Below are 5,687 nucleotides of genomic sequence, written 5' to 3'. Positions count from 1 at the left end.
CCCCCCCCCCCCACTATTTTTAGTATGAAGGAAGTAACTGGCCTCCTGAGGAGAGACTGGATGTGAGTTTTCCCCTTGGGTCTTACCCTCTTCGGCCCTTCCTCCTTCTCCATCCTTTCCACGGGGCCTGACCAAACCGACTACACTGGCCAGATTGGCAAAATGACCCAACAAAGCCAAAATAAGAGCTGGATGTGGGAAGAGCCTAGCAAAGTCAACATGTTTATACGGGCCAAAGAGAGCTTAGTCTGAGAAAAAGCGTCGAAGACCTCAAGGGAAAAACGCTGTCATTCAGGAATTCGCTCCCCGAGTGGCTTCTGGACCAGGGTGCAGGGAACTTGACTAAAGATGGTTGTATGCACTGCATGGGCAGGTTCACTCCAGTATCACTGCCATGAAGTACTTGTTGGCAGTCCACTACGTGATCGAAGACTGCAGACGTGAACTGGAAGCCAGTGAAAAATGGAATTGGGGCAAATTTAAAGTGAAGACACTGGAAGAGAGATGTTTCAGTCTTGCAGAGGAAACTGGGTGCAGTGGCAGGTGGGAACAGAGGTGGAGATGGGGATGATGCTCAGCTTCCAAAGAAAGGGACGTCTTCGGAGATGAGGACAGAGGAGATGGTTTATGGCAATTGTACTTTGAGCACTGAACTCCAGAATCTGGCAGTCAACTAAGGGTTCTCATTGGGGGCATTTTTGCCCACTACCTTCAGGGAAACATCTAGAAACATTTTCAGTTGTTGCAGTCGGGGGAGGGGGATGGTGGATCTACGGGGTCTGTGGATGCTGCCAAATATCCTACATTGCACGGGACAGTCCCCACCACAAAGAATGACCTGGACCCAAATGCCAAGAGGGCCAAGGTGGGGACGCCAACCCTGAATTAAACAGTCAGCATACGACCACGTGTGGGACAGAATCTGGGGGAAGTGGGTGCCGAGCAAAAGCTATATGGCAAGTTCTGTATTCTCACGGCACGTGTGCTTTTTGGGAATCCGTTAGGAGGTAAATCATACCGCAGATTGACAAAGGAAGTTTCTGTTGCTCACAGGAGGGGAAAGAGGAGGTAGGAGTGAATGGACTTAGAAGAAGGAATAGAAACAAGGCCAACAGGTGTGTGTGTGGGGGTGGGGGCGGCTGTTCGTTGCCTGAGCTCCCCTTCAACCCAAGTAGTTTAGAGCCCCCAGGTGCAAGTGCACTTTGAAGGCGTGTGTCTCGACTTTTTCCTCACGGTTCTATTGATGTGTCGCGCATTGGCTAGGTCTTACTTTTGGTCAGCTTCTGTGTACTTTTGATATTTATTACGGAATAAACGGTCCCTGTTTCATACAGACTCTGTTTTACCCAGCGCAGTGTGGGTGAACCTACAGGTGAGGTGACCCCTGCACCTGCAGGCCCGTCCGGGCACTTGGGAGGGTGGGGGCAAGTGAGTGAAGTTTTAGTTGCTTGCAGTACTCCATGATGCCTCAGTGGCCCTCCCTTCCTCTGACTGCTCGAATTTAGCAAACGAGGGCAGCCAGACGTGGACCTGCATTTTCCAAGTATCAGCTGGAAAAGGGCGCCGTTGGCGCCTGGAGTCTGGTTGTGAGGTGTGCCCGGGCATCCGGAGCCTACCTGAGGCCCCATGTCCTGGTGACCCCAGAGGAGCACCATGCTCGGCCTGCATGGGGGTCCTTATTGGGCTCCTGGTGGCCCTGGGGCAGATGATGTGGCTATGGGGGAAAGTTGGTTTGTAGCCAGCTTGCCATGCGCTGACTGCGTCTTTGGGCAGATCAGTTTCTTTGTCTGTCATTCGTTTTCTCATTGAAAGAGAGAGAAAATAGAATTTATTTCTCAGACTTGAAAAGAGGTAGGATTATTACGCTCAGAGCCCCACATATTGATACCTTCTCCACTCTGAGGTTGGGAATTGGGTGTGCAAATGCATCTTTATTAGTTATGATGGTCTCTAGTACTTGCTTCCTTTCCTTCACGCCCCCCCCCCCCCCCCCAGTGCCCTTAAGTTAAATTTCAGGGCTGGTTTATATACATGCATGTGTATGTTGTAACTTTCTGAATTACTATACAAGAAGGTTGACTGTTGTTTAGTGTACAGTTTTATGAATGTTAGCACACGCGTAGGTTTGTGTAACCAGCACCGAAATGGGGATACAGAACAAGTCCAACACCCCAAAGGCATCTGTGGTGCCTCTGCGGTCACCCCGACCCCCCACCCCCCCAGCACTAACTGAGGTGCTCTGCCCTTCAGGTCCTGGTAATTGCATTTCAGCTCAGCATCAGATGCCTTTAGGGGAATCCCTCCATTCTCCCAGTACCCTCCTTTGTGTTTCTGTCTGATGACCCTCGAACTTCACACTTTTGCACACTTGAGCCTGTGTGTTTGCCTCTGAACAGCAGGGTTTGCACTGTGGGTGAAGGAGAAGAAAACCTTACTGCTTCCTAATAGTATTTGTAAGAAGCTATGGAGAAAGAATATTAGGTGTTTTGTTGGGGCTGCCAAAGATTTGCTCTTTTCTATGCCAGTTAATTCTCGCTGCCGAATGAGTCGAAATGGGATGTTTTCTGATGCGCTTTCAGAGAAATGTTTCCCAAATCTTTCCGCTGTACTCCCGAGAGACATTTAATATGTGAAACGTATCAGTAGGTTATAAAGCCCTGTCTTTGGTTTCAAAAACAGGACCCACACATTAAGGTGTCGCAGTTTTGCCAATGGGGTGATAGAACAAGCTAAAGATATAAAGTTGTATTTGCATTACTTTGTTGGAGGAAAGAAATGAATTCCTAGGTCTGTGTTTCCATCTAATTGTTGAACTGCATTTTATGTTGGACCAGTGATCTCCTAAGAAATGGCATCTTTTCCAGAAGAATTGACTTTGTGTTTTGGCTTTTGGCTACTTTTCTTCCTGCCCCGGGTGGTCTGCCTGCTTGTGTGAGGTCATTGAAAACCTGGGTGCGTCCTCATGAGTCAGAGGGTAGGTGGGGTGATCTTGAGGGTGTGAGGATTTTCATTTGGAAAACGTATGCTGCTTAATTGTTCGGTTAACCGACTGAGCCACCCAGGCGCCCCATTTTTTTTTTTTTAGAAAAGTTAAGGATTCTGTTAGTGAAAAGTTTAGGGAAACTAATGGTTATGCCCCATGCTTCGACTATCACTTTACTCACATTAGAATAGGCAGTATTTAACTTAACCTTGATATGTTGTATATTTTACTTAAAACACACACACTAGCAATTCAGAAGACACTTTGGGCTCTTGGGTGCCTTGGGATAATTTTTATGAGTGTTGTGGTCTCCCAGTCTTCCGAGACTGTGGAAAATAAGCACAAACAACGCTTATGGTACAGTTCACAGTGTTTATTCTTGCGAACGGTGTCCTTTCAATTCCTGTGATTTATTTTTTTTCTTCCCCTACCTCGGTGGATGTTGCCTGAAGGTTTTTTTTTTTTAAGATTTTATTTATTTGACAGAGAGACACAGTGAGAGAAGGAACACAAGCAGGGGGAATGGGAGAGGGAGAAGCAGGCTTCCGCGGAGCAGGGAGCCCGATGTAGGGCTTGATCCCAGGACCCTGGGACCATGACCTGAGCCGAAGGCAGACGCTTAACGACTGAGCCACCCAGGCACCCCTGCCTGAAGGTTTAAAAGAAAATGAGCGTTTTCTTCACCTGCTTCCCTGGAACCTGGAACCTGTGACCCTAAATAGCCAGCACAGAGCACTTTCCTTTCCTTTCTGGAACACTTGCCACCAACCCCCAGGGAGAATGTAGAGGTAGGAGGAGGTAGGAGGGCTTCCACCCTCCAAACCTAATTACCTTCCCGCTTTTTAAGAAACTGAAAACTTTCCTGAAGTCTACTGAGAACTTAGGTACCCAGCATCACCCATGTTGCAGTGAGCTTAGGGGAGGACACTTCTCCTTTCTTAGCATGATTCCTTCCTGTGATCAACTTGCTTGCCCATCGTCATCGGGCCTTAGAGCCCATGCAAATGTCTGGTATCGTTCAGTTCTGCACACGTTTCTGTTTGTTTGAAGATCCCTATAGGTGGAAAAGAGGACAAAAAGCTTACTGTATGTGATGCTGTTTCATTTCTTAGATCAGAAATAAATGCTTTAATACTGTAAGACCATATAAATCATTGTAAGAATTGGGAGAACAATTGAGCGCAACGGAGCAGTGATTTCTGTTTCGAGTGCAGGGGATACTTAGTCATCACCAGGTCAGCTCCTCTCTTGCAGTTATCCTTGTAATTCTGACATCCATTTGAAGATGAGTAAATGAGAAAGTGGAGTGGCAGTCTGTCACCAAAGTCATGTCATGCAGAAATCTGTTGGACCAGCATGAGAACCTAATTCCCAGTATCTATAAAGTTCTGGGTGATTGCAAAAAAAAAAAAAAAAAAAAGTTCCAGGTGGTTCCAGAGTTGTAGGTTGTATTTGATACCAGCAGCTGAGCTGAGAATTGAGGTCTCTACCATTTGGTTCATTTGGGAAACAGATTAAACTTGGGTCCCTGCCTTAGGTTCTTTTTCCAGCACAGTCCTTATCAGGCACTTGAGTCCCACGCATCTTCAGTGCCAACTAGGTGTTGGTAAAGACTCAAGTAGTCACAATTACCAGCGTGAAAACGGTGATTGCCACTTCCTGACAGTTGCAGATCAGTCTGGGAGACACAATTTGGTTTAACTTTTAACTGGGTTAGTTGTATTTCTAAGGTTTATATTAGGTTTGTATTTCTAAGATGCACAGGTGATTCTTTGCCAATTTCAACCATTTCCGGGGATGGTGAAAGGGTTTAAAAAGCCTCACGGGAAGAAACAACTTTCAAGGTGTACCCAATTCAGAAGTTGATGAAAATAAGAATTATCTCATGTGTCCAGTGCATGACAGAAATTATTGTAGACCAGATGAGAACAAGAAGAGAGGCCTGTGGAAATTAGAGTTGCCTTATAAATTTCATGGGACACTCTGATAAATTTCATGGGCTTCTCTGTACATTTCCTTTAAACCAGTAGTCTGCACATTTTGTTGGGGGCGGGAGGAACCAGACTGCCTAGTGTCAGGTTTTAATTCCCAAAGTGGTCTCCCAAGTCGATTTCCTGTCTTCTGGCAGGTGCACCACGAGATTTATTGGAGTCCAGGAAGAAACTCACAATATCCACTTACTCTGTGTCTGATACTTAGGTCTATTTTTGTAGTTTGTGAAAAATGCCTATAATGTTAGTCAAGTGTTGTGTATAGTTAATTACCTGGGTTGGGGGCCCTGTGCTAGAAACTTTTTCACTGATCAGGATATGCAGTGAAAAGACATTTAGACGGAATGGGTCCCCAGAGGTGGTGGGCAGAGGGGGCACTTTTGAAGTACGTGCATGCAAGTGGGACACAGATGTACTCCCCTTTCCCTCTGGCTTCAGCTGCCAGAATGTGTGTGTACGTGTGTGCGCTTGGATCTGCTGGGTTTCGTGTGTTTTAAAAGCTGAAAAAATACTCGTGTTGTAGAACCCGATGACGGTACCTCTGTTGCAGGTGCATGATGAACTTTTGGAACAGTGCTGTGCTTTTCATGCATTTCGTGACTCGGGAGTGTTTTCATAATCACTTAATTCTGTTTATAAATCAGCTGCTTTCGTTGATGGTTTCCCTCAGGGCTCCTGAGAACCAGGCTTGTTGAAGGAGACTCAGACTTTTG

At 46.4% G+C, this 5,687-nt stretch overlaps 1 protein-coding gene and 1 long non-coding RNA gene across 5 annotated transcripts in view; both read left to right on the top strand.

The window, feature by feature from the left end:
* Positions 1-5,687, top strand: part of TBL1X (transducin beta like 1 X-linked) — a 208,543-nt gene that overhangs the window by 6,198 nt on the left and 196,658 nt on the right. The window lies entirely within an intron of this gene.
* Positions 7-5,687, top strand: LOC145717903 (uncharacterized). Its single transcript, XR_014141410.1, has 2 exons — positions 7-3,435; positions 3,639-5,687. It is a non-coding gene; the product is annotated as an uncharacterized LOC145717903 (long non-coding RNA).

This window comes from Leptonychotes weddellii, chromosome X (genome assembly GCF_054177405.1).
Source record: "Leptonychotes weddellii isolate Sample4059 chromosome X, ASM5417740v2, whole genome shotgun sequence".
NCBI classification, from domain to species: domain Eukaryota; kingdom Metazoa; phylum Chordata; class Mammalia; order Carnivora; family Phocidae; genus Leptonychotes; species Leptonychotes weddellii.
Note: the sequence above shows the minus strand (reverse complement) of the source record. Positions and strands in the feature narration are given on the sequence as shown.